The sequence below is a fragment of the Bombina bombina genome, chromosome 9 (assembly GCF_027579735.1).
Source record: "Bombina bombina isolate aBomBom1 chromosome 9, aBomBom1.pri, whole genome shotgun sequence".
NCBI lineage: Eukaryota > Metazoa > Chordata > Amphibia > Anura > Bombinatoridae > Bombina > Bombina bombina.
In genome coordinates, this window is record NC_069507.1 from 80172231 (window position 1) to 80193185 (window position 20955).

The following is a 20955-nucleotide window of genomic DNA, read 5'->3' on the forward strand; positions in this document are numbered from 1 at the left end:
AACGGCACCCCCCCAGCTCCCCAGGTACTATTCTACATCCCGGATACAGCAGTGTCACGCCGTCTTGGAGTTGACTTGCCTGAAAGCAGAGAGTCACACCGGACCAGCACTCCTGTCCGCCCTGAACGCACAGGTGAATCAGTGGCTGACTCCGCACCAACTGGAGATCGGTAAAGTGGTTTCTGACAACGGAATTAATTTGGTGGCGGCGTTGAAATTGGGCAAGTTGACACACGTGCCGTGCATGGCACATGTGTGTAATCTGATCGTACAATGCTTTGTGCATAAGTACCCAGGCTTACAGGACATCCTGAAGCAGGCCAGGAAGGTGTGTGGCCATTTGAGGCATTCCTACATGGCCATGGCGCACTTTTCTGATATCCAGCGGCGAAACAACATGCCAGTGAGGCGCTTGATTTGCGACAGCCCGACACGTTGGAATTCAACACTCCTAATGTTCGACCGCCTGCTCCAACAAGAAAAAGCCGTTAATGAGTATTTGTATGACCGGGGTGCTAGGACAGCCTCTGCGGAGCTTGGAATTTTTTTGCCACGTTACTGGACGCTCATGCGCAATGCCTGTAGGCTCATGCATCCTTTTGAGGAGGTGACAAACCTAGTCAGTTGCACCGAAGGCACCATCAGCGACATCATACCATTTGTTTTCTTCCTGGAGCGTGCCCTTCGAAGAGTGCTGGATCAGGCCGTAGATGAGCGTGAAGAGGAAGAGTTGTGGTCACCATCACCACCAGAAACAGCCTTATCAGCATCGCTTGCTGGACCAGCGACAACGCTGGAAGAGGATTGTGAGGAAGAGGAGTCAGAGGAGGAATGTGGCTTTGAGGAAGAGGAGGAAGACCAACCACAATAGGCACCCCAGGGTGCTTGTTGTCACCTATCTGGTACCCGTGGTGTTGTACGTGGCTGGGGGAAGAAGATACCTTCAGTGAGATCACTGAGGACGAGGAACGGGACATAAGTAGCTCGGCATCCAACCTTGTGCAAATGGGGTCTTTCATGCTGTCGTGCCTGTTGAGGGACCCTCGTATAAAAAAGCTGAAGGAGAATGACCTGTACTGGGTGTCCACGCTACTAGACCCCCGGTATAAGCAGAAAGTGCCTGAAATGTTACAGAATTACCGCAAGTCGGAAAGGATGCAGCAGTTCCAAAATAAATGAAAAAGTATGCTTTACACAGCGTATAAGGGTGATGTCACAGCACAACGGGAATCTAACAGGGGAAGAGGTGAAAGTAATCCTCCAACTCCCACGACAACGCCGGCAAGGACAGGACGCTTTACAGACGTGTTGTTGATGGAGGACATGCAGAGCTTTTTAAGTCCTATGCATCGCCACAGCCCTTTGGGGTCCACCCTCAGAGAACGACTCGACCGACAGGTAGCAGACTACCTTGCCTTAACTGCAGATCTCGACACTCTGAGGAGCGATGAACCCCTTGACTACTGGATGTGCAGGCTTGACCTGTGGCCTGAGCTATCCCAATTTGCGATAGAACTTCTGGCCTGCCCCGCTTCAAGTGTCCTGTCAGAAAGGACCTTCAGTGCAGCAGGAGGTATTGTCACTGAGAAGAGAAGTGAGGGATGGATCCCAAAGGGACTGACATTGGGCGATACATTAGAGTAAAAAAGGCCTGATGAAATGAGCTGCCTTGGGCAAAAAATGGTCCACACACTGCTGTATTTTATCTTGGAATGCCGGATGACTTGCGTGACTTATCCGCCACCAACTAGGGTTCAAGCCGCAATGTTTTAGGGCACTTTCTGTCTGGGAAACAAACATCAATTTTTCTGGCCGCTGCTACAGCAGCGTCTGCAACAATACCTAATTTTTCAGGCATGTGTACATGCCAAATTTTTCTGGCCTCTGGTGGCACAGTAGATTGGACGCGCAGTGCCCCAAATTTGAAGTAGGAGGACCGACCAAGCATCTTTTTCCATCTCCCGGTTCCTAAAATCCATGCCATATACACGTCCCCTTATAGGGGACGTAACAGGGATTAAACTGATAAGAATAGAACTACTTAACACACCACTCCTATCTGGTGGCACATTAGATTGCACGCGCAGTGCCCCAAATTTGAAGTAGGAGGACTGACCAAGCATCTTTTTCCATCTCCTGGTTCCTAAAATCGATGCCATATACACATCCCCTGATATGGGACGTAACAGGGATTAAACTGATAAGAGTAGTACTACTTAACACACCACTCATATCTGGCGGCACAGTAGATTGCACGCAAAATGCCCCAAATTTGAAGTAGGAGGACCAACCAAGCATCTTTTTCCATCTCCCGGTTCCTAAAATCCATGCCATATACACATCCCCTGATAGGGGACGTAACAGGGATTAAACTGATAAGAATAGTACTACTTAACACACCACTCATATCTGGAGGCACAGTAGATTGCACGCGCAGTGCCCCAAATTTGAAGTAGGAGGACCGACCAAGCATCTTTTTCCATCTCCCGGTTCCTAAAATCCATGCCATATATACGTCCCCTGGCACCGCAACTGCCTCTGGGAACCTTACCATGGGTCCCAGACCGCACATCTTGTAATTCTCTGTCTGGGAAATGATCTATCTATCAAATCTATCTATTTATCTATCAAATCTATCTATCTATCGTATCTATCAAATGTATCTATTGCATCTATTGATCTATCTATCTAATCTATCTATCTATCTATATATCTATCTATCAAATCTATCTATCTCGTGGCCGGACTGTTATCTGACAGCCACTTGTGTTTCGGCCAAATGTCCATCTGCCAAATGTCCGTCGGCTAAAAGTCCGGCCACGATTGCACGCGCAGTGCCCCAAATTTGAAGTAGGAGGACCGACCAAGCATCTTTGTCCATCTCCCGGTTCCTAAAATCCATGCCATATACACGACCCCTGATAGGGGACGTAACAGGGATTAAACTGATAGGAATAGTACTTCTTAACACACCACTCATATCTGGTGGCACAGTAGATTGCATGCGCAGTGCCCCAAATTTGAAGTAGGAGGACCGACCAAGCATCTTTTTCCATCTCCCGGTTCCTAAACTCCATGCCATATACACGTCCCCTGATAGGGGACGTAACAGGGATTAAACTGATAAGAATAGTACTACTTAACACACCACTCATATCAGGTGGCACAGTAGATTGCACGCGCAGTGCCCCAAATTTGAAGTAGGCGGACCGACCAAGCATCTTTTTCCTTCTCCTGGTTCCTAAAATCCATGCCATATACACGTCCCCTGGCACCGCAACTGCCTCTGGGAACCTTACCATGGGTCACAGACCGCACGTCTTGTAATTCTCTGTCTGGGAAATTATCTATCAAATCTATCTATTTATCTATCAAATCTATCTATCTATCGTATTTATCAAATGTATATATTGCATCTATTGATCTATCTATCTAATCTATGTATCTATCTATCAAATCTATCTATCTCGTGGCCGGACTGTTATCTGACAGCCACTTGTGTTTCGGCCAAATGTCCGTCAGCCAAATGTCCGTCTGCCAAATGTCCGTCAGCTAAAAGTCCGGCCACGATTGCACGCGCAGTGCCCCAAATTTGAAGTAGGAGGACCGACCAAGCATCTTTTTCCATCTCCCGGCTCCTAAAATCCATGCCATATACACGTCCCCTGATAGGGGACGTAACAGGGATTTAACTGATAAGAATAGTACTACTTAACACACCACTCATATCTGGAGGCACAGTAGATTGCACGCGCAGTGCCCCAAATTTGAAGTAGGAGGACCGACTAAGCATCTTTTTCCATCTCCCGGTTGTTAAAATCCATGCCATATACACGTCCCCTGATAGGGGACGAAACAGGGGTTAAACTGATAAGCATAGTACTACTTAACACACCACTCATATCTGGTGGCACAGTAGATTGCCCGCGCAGTGCCCCAAATTTGAAGTAGGAGGACTGACCAAGCATCTTTTTCCATCTCCCGGTTCCTAAAATCCATGCCATATACACGTCCCCTGGTGCCGCAACTGCCCCTGGGAACCTTACCATGGGTCACAGACCGCACGTCTTGTAATTCTCTGTCTGGGAAATTATCTATCTATCAAATCTATCTATTTATCTATCAAATCTATCTATCATATCTATCAAATGTATCTATTGCATCTATTGATCTATCTATCTAATCTATGTATCTATCTATCTATCAAATCTATCTCGTGGCCGGACTGTTATCTGACAGCCACTTGTGTTTCGGCCAAATGTCCGTCGGCCAAATGTTCGTCGGCTAAAAGTCCGGCCACGATTGCACGCGCAGTTCCCCAAATTTGAAGTAGGAGGACCAACCAAGCATCTTTTTCCATCTCCCGGTTCCTAAAATCGATGCCATATACACGTCCCCTGATAGGGGACGGAACAGGGATTAAACTGATAGGAATAGAACTACTTAACACACCTTATAATAATGCAGAGAGAGGCAACGCTGAGAGAGGAGTCTGAAGAAGAGGAGTCAGAGGAGGAAGGTGGCTTTGAGGAGGTGGAAGACCAAACACAGCAGGCGTCCCAGGGGGCTTGTTGTCACCTTTTGGGGACCCTTGGTGTTGTACGATGCTGGGTGGAGGAAGAGACCTTCAATGACATCAGTGAGGACAAGGAACGGGACATGGCTAGCTTGGTATCCAACCTTGTACAAATGGGGAGTTTGCGGTTGTGCAAATGGACTGTTTGTGGTGGTTTGCGGTGCGTTAAACGGAGAGTTTGGTCTGTCACTGTGAAGCGGGCGTAACCCTTACACTACCTGATCGATACAACATCATACCTGATGTTTTAAAGCACGTTATTCCAAACAATTTAGGAATGTTAGGTGATTTATGCCCTTTATGGATTAAAACCAGACTCTGCATCAACTATGTAATTTTACGTGGGAGTTTTGCCATGGATCCCCCTCCGGCATGCCACAGTCCAGGTGTTAGTACCCTTGAAACAACTTTTCCATCACTATTGTGGCCAGAAAGAGTCCCTGTGGGTTTTAAAATTCGTCTTCCTATTGAAGTCAATGGCGGTTCGCCCGGTTTGCCTGTTCACGAACAGTTGCGGAAGTTCGTGTTCGCCGTTCGCGAACGGAAACTTTTAAGTTTGCGACATCACTACTTGTAATATAAGTGCTAAACATTCTCTGGTTGTTCTTTTTTTATCATGGACTTACAATAAAAGATTGCAGGCTAATCCTAGTGCAGAATTTGAGAGATGAGCAATGGCACCACTCTTGTTACTTTGAGGGAACACTTTATTTAAATGTATGGAATATAATCTAATATATAATTATACTATGTAATTGTGTATAGGTGCTGAGTATCAGAAGGAAACATATACAAGAACAATTCCAGCAAGAGATCTGGACAGGATACTAACCGGAAAAGCACTCTACCCTCATACGTATGGGCTTAGTGTATATAGGTTTAAAATATATCAACTTTATTAGTTTTATTTAAAAAGGGTTACACACAATAAAAACTGCAGCAAGTAAAAGTGGTTTTCAAACTAATGTAGTGAAAAGGGTGGAAAGTTACAAATTATTATTCTAAATTGATATCATGGATAGTAACTCCCACCTATAGAGGATTTGTGGTAAATCTTAATGATAAAGGAATGTTTGTAATCTGCTGTGTGGGATCAAACCTATTAGGGGCCACTATTCAGTCATAGGGGCCTATCTATCAAGCTCCGAAAGGAGCTTGACAGCCCGTGTTTCTGGCGAGCCTGCAGGCTCACCAGAAACAGCAGTTATGAAGCAGCGGTCACAAAGACTGCGGCTCCATAACCCTGTCCGCCTGCTCTGAGCAGGCGGACAGACATCGCCGGAATTCAACCCGATCGAGTACGATCTGGTTGATTGACACCCTCTGCTGGTGGCCCATTGGCCGTGATTCTGCAGGGGACGGGGTTGCACTAGCAGCTCTTGTGAGCTGCTGGTGCAATGCTGAATACGGAGAGCGTACTGCTCTACATATTCAGCGAGGTCTGGCGGACCTGATCCGCACTGTCGGATCAGGTTCGCCAGACTTAGATAACTAGAGGCCGAAGTGTGTACTAATATATTGTATACCTCACTGAGTATTATATGGATACTAAAATACATTTTACCCATATGTACTCTGTGATGGAGACTTGTAACAGTAGTAGTATGGCTAGGTATTAATACCTTATAAGTAACGTGTAGTTTGCACTTATATATACAAATGACTTGTTAGTGTGCCCGTGGGTAATAATTAAAATATTAGTTCCTCCACAGATTAGAGGTAAATCATTGTCGTCATTTCTACAGCCCAATATCCAAAATGGAGCATGTGTATATAAATGAAACCACAGTAATTACAGTGTATTCAAACGTTAAGTTACAGTGTAACCAATGACTCGCAACTAACTTTGTATCGTTTGCTATTGATTAATTATAAAGTTACATTTCGTATACTTTTAGTATATGATTTTCAGCAACCTCCAAAGGAGTGTAATACTTAGCGAGGAGGCTTATACAGATTACTTGTTAGTGTGCCCATGGGTCACAGTTTGAATATTCATTGCTCCACAATTTAGATTAGAGGTATATCTCCACAGTCATATGTACAGCCCAATATCTAAAATGGAGCGTATGTATATAAATGAAACCAGTGTAATACTTAGCGAGGAGGCTTATACAGATTACTTGTTAGTGTGCCCATGGGTCCCAGTTAGAATATTCATTGATTCACAGATTAGCGGTACAGTATTTCTCCACCGTCATATGTACAGCCCAATATCTAAAATGGAGCGTATGTATATAAATGAAACCAGTGTTAGCGAGGAGGCTTATACAGATTACTTGTTAGTGTGCCCATGGGTCACAGTTAGAATATTAATTTGCTCCCCAGATTAGAGGTATATCTCCACCGTCATATGTACAGCCCAATATCTAAAATTGAGCGTATGTATAGAAATAAAACCACAGGAGTTACCGTGTATTCAAACGTTAAGTTACAGTGAAACCAACGACTCGCAACTATGTATCGGTTGCTATTGATTAGTTAAAAAGTTACATATCGTATACTTTTATTATAAGATTTTCAGCAACCTACAAAGGAGTGTAATACTTAGCAAGGAGGCTTAACACTAAAGCTCGCCACCAGGCAGGTAAGTGCAGGATATGCAATTTATTTATTACAGCAGTAACTTAAATCAGCTGGTTTTAGAAATGCCCAAACAGCAAGACTCCTATAGAGAGGCCTCTCACTCCACTATGAATTGTATTGTTAGTTGTTAAATATCATATCATATGCTTGTAATTTGTACTGTAGGCAACCACCACAAGAGGTTAGTAAAAGAAATATGTTTAGAACAAAGCTTGCCCTAGGGCAGTAATAATTAGTGGTGAAATTACAGGTATGTGCTACATAAATACCTTGAATTAACTAGTATCGGATGAGCCCTAACAACAGATCTCCTAAGGAGATACCACTTTCCCAACAGTTGATTAATACATAAGAAATACCACTTAGACTAGTGCAAAATTAAAACTACAGGTCACCCAACAATCCTGTGATTCCTCCTTTAACATGTTTCACCTACTGGCTTTGTCAAAAGTGGAGGCGCCGCCCAGAATGCAGCCTTTTATTTACTTCCTATTAGACGTCAAGCCCATTTCTTGTGATGTCATGAATGGCTAATCAAATATACATGAAAAAAAATATTAGAAAAGAGAGATTTAGGGGCATATTTATCAAGCTCCGTATCGAGCTGCTCCTTAAAGGGACATTGAACCCAAATTGTATCTTTCATGATTCAGATAGAGCATGCAATTTGAAGCAACTTTCTAATTTACTACTATTATCATTTTTTCTTCATTCTCTTGCTATGTTTATTTGAAAAGCAAGAATATAAGTTTAGAAGCCGGCCCATTTTTGGTTCACAACCTGGGTTGTGCTTGCTGATAGGTGGCTAAATGCTGTCCAGGGTACTGAACTAAAAATTGTCTGGCTCCTTAGCGTAAATGCCTTCTTTTTCAAATAAAGATAGCAAGAGAATGAAGAAAAATTGATAATAGGAGTAAATTAGAAAGTTGCTTTAAACTGCATGCTCTATCTGAATCATGTATCCCTTTAAAGAAATAAATATATACTAACAAAATTCATTGGTATATACTTCCTTTATATTAGTCATAAAAGGTAAAAACTATGAAGGAATTCACATCACTCCGATTTAAAAACCTATTTTTCTATAAAGAAGTAGCAGAGAAATATGGGTCTTTCATTGAAAATCTAAATTTCTACTCCTTGTTGAAATTCCAAACTTGAAAAATTGGCAAATTGCTTGAAGAGAAGTTTTATAAACTCCATGTTATAACCTCAGAGTTCGGGAAGAACCCAGGGGTCTGAAGTTATTTTTTATCATTCAAGTGCATAAAGACTTGAGTTTCTCAAGCTCCAACATTTATGGAATAGAAGGTTCATCTAGTTTCTACTTCTACATCCCCTTCAAGAACTTGATTATATGAAAATAATGACTGGCTAGATGGTGTCAACCTCTGGTAAGAGTAATGACCTTCATGGCTGTTAAATAATTATAATTGACTTGAAAAGCAGTTACTTTCTTTACTGGCACTTCCAAAGGCTTCTTGTTGAAGCTTTCTTGTTATTGACCTTCTCCTTATCTATACTGGAAAAGGTTTAGACATATTGGTTAAGCAATTTAATTAGAGATTTTACATACACTCTGAAATAACCATTTCAAACAATCCAAGGGTTAATCATCATAAGAAGGATCTATTGACAGAGATATTTGTGTTAGCTGTATTTGCATTACCTGTATTTGTTTGCTGATCAATTCTCTGGACCACTGTTTGATACTATCAAGTCTGATATCTCTAGGATTTTTATGACTTTGGCCACAGTATCAAAAAACGTATGTTGGCATAATCAGAGGGACATCTTTAGTCTTCCTCCAGGCTTAGAAAGAAAAGTAATATTTTTTTTAAATTTCTCACATGCCATATGATTGATGGTAAAAATAGCCTTTGACATACAGCACTTAACTTGCTTAAGGTATCATGATTCAGAGACTTTTTGACCCATTTACCATAACAGAAATGAATATTGTGAAATCATGGACACTATCCATCTGACCATGAAACTTATATTTCTTCTGAGTCAAACATAAATTATCCTTATTCATTAAATATGATGTTCTCTCCAATCAAAGGAACCTTAAAATGTGTTTCTTCTTTTTACAAGGGACCTGATAGCAATCATCATTTCAGTCCTCCAAAAACATGGAAGAATATAAATGAGAAGGTTTTAAAATATGTATTAATCATCAGTTACCAAGGGAATATTTTTCATAGAATCTGAGCCCTTAGTGATATGATATGTTTTTAAAATGCAATTTTCCTTTTAGAGGATGTTACTTTTACATAGATTGTATCTTTGTGCGCTGTAGGTGGTAATTACCTTGAGCTAGTAGGCTGATCTAAAACCCATCAGTCCTGGACTGTCCAAACCTGATATGGCAAATGTAAGGGACTATGAAGCATGACATTTCTCATTATCATTTGAAGAAAAGACCTCTCTAATGTCAAATCCATGTCTATTGCTAGTAGAGGTATATTGCATCATATTTGAAATGATCTTATCCACCATTTCCAATTCCAACATCAAGTTGCACATGGTAAATTATACAAGCCTGTTAATTTATTCCTCTGAAACACCCTGATCTTCATAGTTTACCAATACCTTTTCTTATAGAAGACATAATAAAATGATCATGCAAGCAATTATCATAAATGTCTTTGTGAACAAGTTTGGAAGTCTATTAAATAGCTAGCAGGGGAGTCAATTCATCTGGAAAAGCATTAGTGAAAGGTGCTGGAAAAAGTAAATGGATAAAGCAAATAGCAAGTCAGAGCAAATCTAAGAAGAGATATTGTAATAAAAAATAGAACAGAATAAAAGTAAATATTCATTATTGCTAACAACCAAGTGAGGAGGGAAAACAGCAGGACATAAGGTAAACTGATAGGGGGCTAACATCTATGCATAAAGGAGCAGCCAAATATAAACCAGAGAAAATTAAAATAAACAGTGAAAAAAACACAACACAGAAGCAGACAACACAGCATAATCATAGATATGAAAAAATTAGGTAAATCAGAAAAAAAACACAGAAAAAAATAAGCAAATTAAAAAAATACACTTGTGTATTTAAAAGTGGACATAAGTGGGCTCACAATCTATTGGCTGTCAACTGCCGAAAATTAGTTTTTCATATCACAAGTGATCAAAATGCAATATTGTATTGGTAGTAAAAAACCGGCTGCCATGAACAAATTTTCAACAGAAAAGCTCCCAAAAAAGACTTTTCAAGTGTTAACTACCTATTTTCAAAATAAAAACTGAGAGGTCTTCTGAAACTGACACATACAATAGCCAATTCACACCTCTTAAGGTTACAGGATAGCTCTATTCATGTAACCCCTTTGTTTAATTGGCAAGGACAAAGCTTACATGTGTGGCATTCACCTATTGTCACAAGACACCCTCCACACTCAGTATCCATATGAATGCCATATGTATCTTTGTAGAATGGACAGACTTATATAGGCACTTCAAGACACCTCCATCTACAAATGACGTGATTCTATATTTCATATCTGAATGCATTTCTCACTTGCACTGATGTGATTGTTGAAACAGTAAAGGCGTTACTGGAGATAACTATTGCAATCTGTTTCCTTCACAAAAATGCTAACTGATCCAAAGGCATCTATTAGTTTCCTGATATGGGCAGACTGTGCACTATTTTCTATTGCTAAATGGGTGTTAAAATATATATATTTTAAATGTTTTACATAGAAATAGTTCACACCAAATTGGAACCGGGCCTTTAACAAACAGTAGAACATTTTGGACTATATTACAAGTGGAGCAATAAATTATTGCTATTCCGCAAACTGGCTAATTTGCCCATTTGTGGGAGCATGATAATTAACCAGCCATTAACCAGAAATCAACCAGAGATCCGATCTCAAAATAGAGGGCATTATATATATATATATTTTTTTTTAAAGTAGCATTTTAAATTAAAAAAAAAAACTGCACTAGACAGTTTTGGGGCTTTAAAGTTGGTGGGAATGGGGTGTTGGAAAAAAACGGCACTGAAAAGTGCCTTAACATTGCAGTCTATGGGAACCAGTGTGTTTTCATAGACTACTATGTGTATATATATATATATAGAGAAGATTGGATTAGCCGTGTTAGTCCAGTAGATAAGATGCTCAAATAACAATAACAACATGATGCTCAAATATCAACAATAATAAGTAAGTATTGCAGTATGTGATACCTTTTATATTGAACTAACATTAATATTTCAAAGACAAGCTTTTGAGAGTTTTCCACCCTTCCACAGGACTGAAGCAATACTGATAATTCACTGCATACTGCAATACTTTGCTATTTGAGCATCTTATATACAGGGAGTGCAGAATTATTAGGCAAATGAGTATTTTGACCACATCATCCTCTTTATGCATGTTGTCTTACTCCAAGCTGTATAGGCTCGAAAGCCTACTACCAATTAAGCATATTAGGTGATGTGCATCTCTGTAATGAGAAGGGGTGTGGTCTAATGACATCAACACCCTATATCAGGTGTGCATAATTATTAGGCAACTTCCTTTCCTTTGGCAAAATGGGTCAAAAGAAGGACTTGACAGGCTCAGAAAAGTCAGAAATAGTGAGATATCTTGCAGAGGGATGCAGCACTCTTAAAATTGCAAAGCTTCTGAAGCGTGATCATCGAACAATCAAGCGTTTCATTCAAAATAGTCAACAGGGTCGCAAGAAGCGTGTGGAAAAACCAAGGCGCAAAATAACTGCCCATGAACTGAGAAAAGTCAAGCGTGCAGCTGCCAAGATGCCACTTGCCACAAGTTTGGCCATATTTCAGAGCTGCAACATCACTGGAGTGCCCAAAAGCACAAGGCGTGCAATACTCAGAGACATGGCCAAGGTAAGAAAGGCTGAAAGACGACCACCACTGAACAAGACACACAAGCTGAAACGTCAAGACTGGGCCAAGAAATATCTCAAGACTGATTTTTCTAAGGTTTTATGGACTGATGAAATGAGAGTGAGTCTTGATGGGCCAGATGGATGGGCCCGTGGCTGGATTGGTAAAGGGCAGAGAGCTCCAGTCCGACTCAGACGCCAGCAAGGTCGAGGTGGAGTACTGGTTTGGGCTGGTATCATCAAAGATGAGCTTGTGGGGCCTTTTCGGGTTGAGGATGGAGTCAAGCTCAAATCCCAGTCCTACTGCCAGTTTCTGGAAGACACCTTCTTCAAGCAGTGGTACAGGAAGAAGTCTGCATCCTTCAAGAAAAACATGATTTTCATGCAGGACAATGCTCCATCACACGCGTCCAAGTACTCCACAGCGTGGCTGGCAAGAAAGGGTATAAAAGAAGAAAATCTAATGACATGGCCTCCTTGTTCACCTGATCTGAACCCCATTGAGAACCTGTGGTCCATCATCAAATGTGAGATTTACAAGGAGGGAAAACAGTACACCTCTCTGAACAGTGTCTGGGAGGCTGTGGTTGCTGCTGCACGCAATGTTGATGGTGAACAGATCAAAACACTGACAGAATCCATGGATGGCAGGCTTTTGAGTGTCCTTGCAAAGAAAGGTGGCTATATTGGTCACTGATTTGTTTCTGTTTTGTTTTTGAATGTCAGAAATGTATATTTGTGAATGTTGAGATGTTATATTGGTTTCACTGGTAAAAATAAATAATTGAAATGGGTATATATTTGTTTTTTGTTAAGTTGCCTAATAATTATGCACAGTAATAGTCACCTGCACACACAGATATCCCCCTAAAATAGCTATAACTAAAAACAAACTAAAAACTACTTCCAAAACTATTCAGCTTTGATATTAATCAGTTTTTTGGGTTCATTGAGAACATGGTTGTTGTTCAATAATAAAATTAATCCTCAAAAATACAACTTGCCTAATAATTCTGCACTCCCTGTATATACAGTATATATATATATATATATATATATATATATATATATATATATACTGTATGTTTATGATAAATGCATATATATTTATGTGTTAATATGTGTATATACACATATTAACACATAAATATATATAGACATATATATTTTAAGTAAGTCCTGCCCAGCGCTGCACTACTTACATCTTTGCTGCGTGAGGTGCTGATGCCGTCTGTGACGGCATCAGAATGAGGCTCCTATAGGAGCCTATGGAAGAGCACTCTCGTCAGTGCAATGCTTCCCAGCAATGCGAACACGAGCTCATGTTCGCATTGCTGTAAACTTTTAATACTAGCGCACATTAGCGTGCGCTGGTATTACAAAGTGGAGTGCAAATATCGCTTTAGTTAAATCAATATTTTGCACTCCACTTGTAATCTGCCTCTTTTTGTTTAAAAATGCCCATATAGCGATAAAACAGTGCAAAGTCTGCTCATACCAGCAACCTAATAGATGCATAAAGATTGGTTAGCAGTGGTGCGGATAGAAACGTATAGTTAACTCTGAAATCCATGATGATGCGATCTTCTGTAAAAACACAATTTTTACAACGCCGGTACTGTTTGTGACAATCACACCTGTGTGAGTGAAAAAAAACATTCAGGTATGAAATATAAAATCACAGCATTTGTAGATGGAGGTATATTGTAAATGTGTACCCTGCTCACTGTACCCAAACTCTCCAATAGGAATTAATGGAGCTTTAATTAATTGATACCATGTATGTTAACAAACCTCTAGAATGTCTCCAGTGGTCATTTAAGATTGTTTAACATAGATGCAATGTACAAGACTGTTTGAAAATAGCAGTGAAAAAGTCTCACAGGTGGCTAAAAAGCCCTTCCCAGGACTTATGGTGCCAGATTTCATAAGCCAAAACTGAGCTCGAAATATGTGAAAAATTAGCCAAAAACTTATTATGATCGCAGAGCAGTTAACAGCTTGATAGTGTAAATAGGGCTTTTTTCAAGTGCAACAAAAAGCTGAAATTGTGCTACTGTGATTACGCCAAGTCGAAAGTAGCCTTTTCTGGCCAAAAAACAGCCACAAACGTGATGAAAGCCATAATTAGTAAAATGTGTTAACTAGATATGTGCATGGCGAAAAAATTCGGTTCGGATCGATTAGGAAATTTTTCGAATATCGATTCAAATTCAGAAAATTTTGAATCGATTCGGTTCGGATTCGATTCGGATTCATTCGGATTCAAAGAAATTCGGCTGGATTCAGTTTGATTTGGTTCAGTTCGGTTCGGAAATTCGGAATTTCGGTAAGTGTTAGATGGGATTAGACTAGTATTATGTACTGTATATTAGGTGTAACCCATAGCAGAGTGATATAACCTAATATACTGTAAAATACTAGTGTAATCCATGGCCATCCGAATTTACCGAATAAATCCGAACTAATTCAGATTTATTCAGTAAATTCGGCAGTATTTTAATTCGGAAATTCGGTTCTCCGAATTTGCTGAATTTTCCGAATTTCCGAATCGATCCGAAACGAATTGCACATATCTAGTGTTAACCACTTAGCGCAACAAAGAAAGAAGAGGGGCTTAGAAATAAACACTTATGTAAAGCCTCTTGTATTGCAATAAAATCAAATTTGTATCATGTTCTCTATTGATGTCTCGGGATAACATTTCTTTCATATTGGGTTATTTGCAAAGTAAAAACATGAGAAGATACTGGGAAAATTATTCTTCTAAATTCTGTGTGTGCAGAAACAAATCAGAACAACAGAACTTGAAGGGGCCCATTTAACAAGCTGCGTAGGGAGCTTGTGGGCCCGTGTTTCTGGCGAGTCTTCAGAATTGCCAGAAACATAAGTCATGGAGCTGCGGTCTAAAGACCACTGCTCCATAACCCTGTCCACCTGCTCTGAGCAGGCAGACAGGAATCGCCAGAAATCAACCCGATCAAGTACGATCGGGTTGATTGACAACCCCCTGCTGGCGGCCGATTGGTCGTGACTCAGCAGGGGACGGCGTTGCACCAGCATGCTGGTGCAATGCTGAATACGGAGAGTGTATTGCTCTCCACATTCAGCGAGGTCTTATGGACCTGATCCGCAGTGTCGGATCAGGTCCGCAAGACCTTTCTTAAATAGGGGCCGATGTCTTTACCATCTTTAGAACTGACAGTATATTTCTGAAGCATTTGAAAAAGAATTTCTCTTTCTCTCTCTTTCTTTCTTTCTTTCTTTCTTTCTTTCTTTCTTTCTTTCTTTCTTTTTAAGCAGTTCAAATGCTACAGAAAGCTTCTAACAAGCTTATTTTCAGCACCTTAATAGCAGACCTTTGTGCCACATGAATCAGTCACACCGGCCTTATGATTCTTTGAATTTTTTTTTCCCATCTGCTCCAAGGGATTTGGTAATTTCTTTTGCTTTCAGTGGCAGTGATTGGCATTTAATAGTCAATCCTTTTGCATGTATCTCAATAAGAAAATCTAACACAATTTCAACTATTTCTGATTGTCCCAAAAAGCACTAGGTTGTTGCTTTTCAAATAAACATGGAATTGTAGTTATTCCACCAATTATACATGTTTTCTTTATTAAAATCAAATTTATTTTACCAATTATATGTTTTCTTTATTAAAATCAAATTTACCCTCGCTCCTTTGTTTCAGTGCAACATCATAGTGTGATTTTAAATGTCAATTACCATTCAACAGGTGAAATGTCAGTAATGGACATACCAGTTGACCAACCTTATGCATGTGCAGTCAATGACAATGACTATGTCCTGCCTGACTCCTGAATAAAAATTGTAAAAAAATATTAATACAATTTATTAAAAATTATTATAGATAAAAGTTTTCTAAATAATCAATAGAATATATCTATATTTTTACAGTGTGTATTATACTTTAATAATATTTATTAATATTTTTTAATGTTTTATATGTAATATTACAATAACGCACTTTGAAGTTAGAAATTCTTCATGTGCGCTAAACCGACACCACGTTAGTCCTAAATCTTGTACCCGGATGCGTTTTATGCATATATTACATTTCTATGTTCTTCAAATAGAAAATAATCGGCTAGATTACAAGTTTGGCGTTATGGGTGAAAAAGCAGCGTTAAGGCTCTTTTTCACTACTGCTGCTATTAGGAGTCTTGCAGGTATTTCTGTACCGCCCACTTTTTTGGCTGTAACGCAAGGTAACTACCACAGCTTTCAAAAAGTCCTTTTTCAATGGGACTTCCATAGCGCCGGTATTACGAGTTTGCCTTTCTGGCCAAAAAGTGAGTGGTACAGCCTATACCGTCAAGATCCGTATCGTAAACTGAAAGTCAGTAGTTATGGGTTTTACGCTACAAAGCTGTAACATAAAACTCATAACAAAAGTGCTAAAAAGTACACTAACACCCATAAACTACCTATTAACTCCTAAACCGAGGCCCTCCCGCATCGCAAACACTATAATAAAATTAATAACCACTAATCTGCCTCTCCCGACATCTCCGCCACTATAATAAACATATTAACCCCTAAACCGCCGTACTCCCGCATCGCAAACACTAGTTAAATATTATTAACCCCTAATCTACTGTCCCTAACATCGCCGCAACCTACATTACTGTTATCAACCCCTAATCTGCTGCCCCCAAAATTGCAGCCACTATACTAAAGTTATTAACCCCTAAACCTAACCCTAAGTCTAACCCTAACACCCCCTAACTTTAATGTAATTAAAATAAATGTAAATAAAACCTACTATTAATAACTAAATAATTCCTATTAAAAACTAAATACTTACCTGTAAAATAAACCCTAAGCTAGCTACAATATAACTAATAGTTACATTGTAGCTATCGTAGGTTTTATTTTTATTTCACAGCTAAGTTTGTATTAATTTTAACTAGGTACAATAGTTAGTAAATAGTTATTATCTATTTACTAGCTACCTAGCTAAAATAAATACACATTTACCTGTAATATAAAACCTAACCTTACACTACAATTAAATAATTACATTAATTAAATACAATTAACTAAATTACAAAAAAAAATACTAAATTACACAAAATAAAAAAGAAATTATAAAATATTTAAACTAATTACACCTAATCTAATAGCCCTATCAAAATAAAAAAAGACCCCCCCAAAATAAAAAAAAAAACCTAGTCTACACTGTTTGCGGCCTTCTGTGGGGCATTGCCCCAAAGAAATCATACAAACACCCACCCAAGAGTAAAACCCACCACCAACACAACCAAACCCCCCAAGTAAAAACCTATCTAAAAAACTAAGCTCCCCATTGCCCTGAAAAGGGCATTTAGCTCTTTTTCAGCCCAAACCCTAATCTAAAAATAAAACCTACCCAATAAACCCTTAAAAAAACCTAACACTAACCCCAGAAGATCCACTTACAGTTTTTGAAGACCGGACATCCATCCTCAATGAAGCGGCAGAAGTCTTTATCCAAGCGGCAAGAAGTCCTCAACGAAGCCGGGAGAAGTCTTCATCCAAGTGGCTGAAGTCTTCATCCAAGACGGCAGAAGTCTTCATCCAGACGGCATCTTCTATCTTCATCCATCCGGCACAGAGAGGCTCCATCTTCAAGACATCCGGCGCGGAGCATCCTCTTCTTTCCATTGCGACTGAAGAATGAAGGTTCCTTTAAGGGATGTCATCCAAGATGGCATCCCTTGAATTCCTGTAATAGCAGCGGTGACAATAACTTGCAAGTTAGTACCAAGCCTCTCATAATGCAAAACTCGTAATCTAGCCGAATGTAATTTATTAAATATATATTTCTATATATATTTGATAATGTTAATGTAAAATGGATCTCTACCTATATATCTATAGTAATAGATATACAGATATAGGATATATATAGAAATATGTATTAACAATAAAAAGTACATTATCCTGTGAATGAAGAACACTGGATTGTGAAATGTGTACAGTACATTACAGTAAAACACATAAATACTTAAATACATATGTACACACATCTGTATATACATACTAGAGATGTTCATTTGTTTTCGACAAATTCACATCCGTCATGAAAATATGATTTTTGTTTAGTTTTAATGAAATTAATATCCGAATTAATGCACAATGAAAATGAAACAAAACGAACAAATACGAACATTGTCATTATTAATCTGTTTACTTTAATTTACTTAAAGGGACAGTCAAGTCCCAAAAAATCTTTCAAGATTCATATAGGGCATGCAATTTTAAACGACTTTCCAATTTACTTTTATCACCAATTTTGCTTTGTTCTCTTGGTATTCTTAGTTGAAAGCTAAACCTAGGAGGAGCACGCACGAGAAGTTACCTAGGAGAGAGCACTAATTGGCTAAAATGCTTTTCTGTCAAAAGAACTGAAATGAGGGGGCAGTTTGCAGAGGCTTAGATACAAGGTAATCACAGAGGTACAAAGTATATTAATATAACTGTGTTGGTTATGCACAATTGGGGAATGGGTAATAAATGGTTTATCTATCTTTTTAAACAACAAAAATTCTGGTTTTGACTGTCCCTTTAAAAAAATAAAAAATAAACTCTTAATACTTATCTCTCCAAGCTCTCCCTAGGGGTAAGTATTGTAGCTACAGGTGAAGTATTGTAGCTAAAGGTGAACTATTTAAAAAAAAAAATATTGCACAAAAAAAGTTATAAGGGCTCAAAAATAGGAGATCTTGGGCGTTAGAAAATAAAAAGGCAGTCAAATGGCTTTAACATTGAGACATATATATACATTGCTAAAGATGTATATATATATATATATATATATATATATATATATATGTGTGTGTGTGTGTGTCTATATATGTGTACATATATATTAATGTATTTATATGTGTATATACAGTATGTATTTACAGTCATATATACACATATAAAACATTAATATATATATATATGTACACATATATAGACATATATATAAGTGCATTATAGCCATTTTCCAATAAGCAGATACAAATATGATAAAACTTATCTATGCAATATTCATATTTAATAAAGATTTTAAATATGTATTCACTGTAACTATTTCACATTTACTGATGCGAATATGCTATGTTTGCGTGATGCTTGTTTTTTTTTTTCCAACAATTTGTTTTCCATCAACTTCTATGGGGAATGCGAAAAGGCAATGGAGTTTGCGCGATCTAGGGTGTTTTTTTCAACTTTTTTTCTCCATTGATCTCTATGGGGGAATACATGAATGTGCCAGCGGAAACTTAAGTTTGGTTTTTCGTGCTATTCGGGTTGCCGCTAGCACAAAATACGTTTTTTTTAACTTGTAATACAAACGCAACTCGAAAAGCGCAAAATGAAAATTCAAGCTGAGTTTTCGCTTACGCAAAAAAAAAATACAGCGCCAGTTTAGCCCATAGAGTACTAAATACATGTGCACACTCCTAATCTCTTATGAGCCTACCTAGTTTTACACTTCAATAAAATCTACCAATAGAACGAAGCAAATTTGACAACAGAAATGGAAAGTTGTTTAAATTCCATGCCCTATCGGGATCATGAAAGTTTAATATTGGCTTTACTGTCCCTTTAATAAAAATAGCTACAACTATTAATATCTCTATTTTTATACATACTGTATATCTATATATATCTCGTATTTGTCTGTGTTAGTTTTTATAATATTATGTTGTGTGTATGATGCTTACTATTACAAGGATTTATAGACATTTTACAAAAAGATTAATATACTACAAAACTAAATATAGTACTGAAATTCATAGATATAATTTATTAATATTTCTGAAACATGAAACCAGTATAGATAAATCAAATATCAGTATGAATATGCAACACTTTGGAAATAATCAAATAAAAAGTATTTTTTTTCTGCCCTGAAGTGATTATAAGCAAAATGAATAAAAATAATTTAAAAAAACTAATTTTACATGAATGTATCTTACCAAGTTTAATAGAATTTTATGCCTTTATATTCTCCGTCTCTGTAGTGCACTTTTGGAAGGTTTCCATGGCAGCAACAGTGCGGATCTATCATTAGCTTCTATTCTGCTATACTCAGACTCATATGAGATAGGTGTTTTTTCGATCAGATAATAGATGGTGTCATTCATTATAGTTTGTAATAATCTCAAAAAGCAAGTTTTTACTTTGTAGCTGGGCATGAATTAACTGACTAAATCTGATTTGTCAAACTGCGTAAAGTCAATAATATTAGTAGGAGTAGAATTAGCATTGACTTGCATTGCATTCACCAAAAAGACAGATAGAGGACCGAAGGTTATATTATTTATAATTGTTTTTAAAGGCTATGTAAGAAATACATTTTCTATCAGGTATTTAAAGGGACACTGTACCCAAAAAAATTCTTTCGCTATTCAGATAGAGCATGCAATTTTAAGCAACTTTCTAATTTACTCCTATTATCAAATGTTCTTTATTCTCTTGGTATTTTTATTTGAAATGCAAGAATGTAAGTTTAGATGCCGGCCCATTTTTGGTGAACAACCTAGGTTGTCCTTGCTGATTGGTGGATAAATTCATCCACCAATCAAAAACTGCTGTCCAGAGTTCTGAACCAAGAAAAAATCTTAGATGCCTTCTTTTTCATATAAAGTTAGCAAGAGAACGAAGACAAATTGATAATAGGAGTAAATTAGAAAGTTGCTTAAAATTGCATGCTCTATCTGAATCACAAAATAATTTTTTTGTGTACAGTGTCCCTTTAATAATTATTGTAATAAATATTCCACTACTACAACAACTAATAATAAATATTGGTGTTATTATTATTATCATCATTATATATTACTACATATTGGGATAGATTACGAGTGGCGCGCTAACAGTTGCGTGCAAGCGAAAAAGGTATTTTTAGCGTCTGTTTGCGC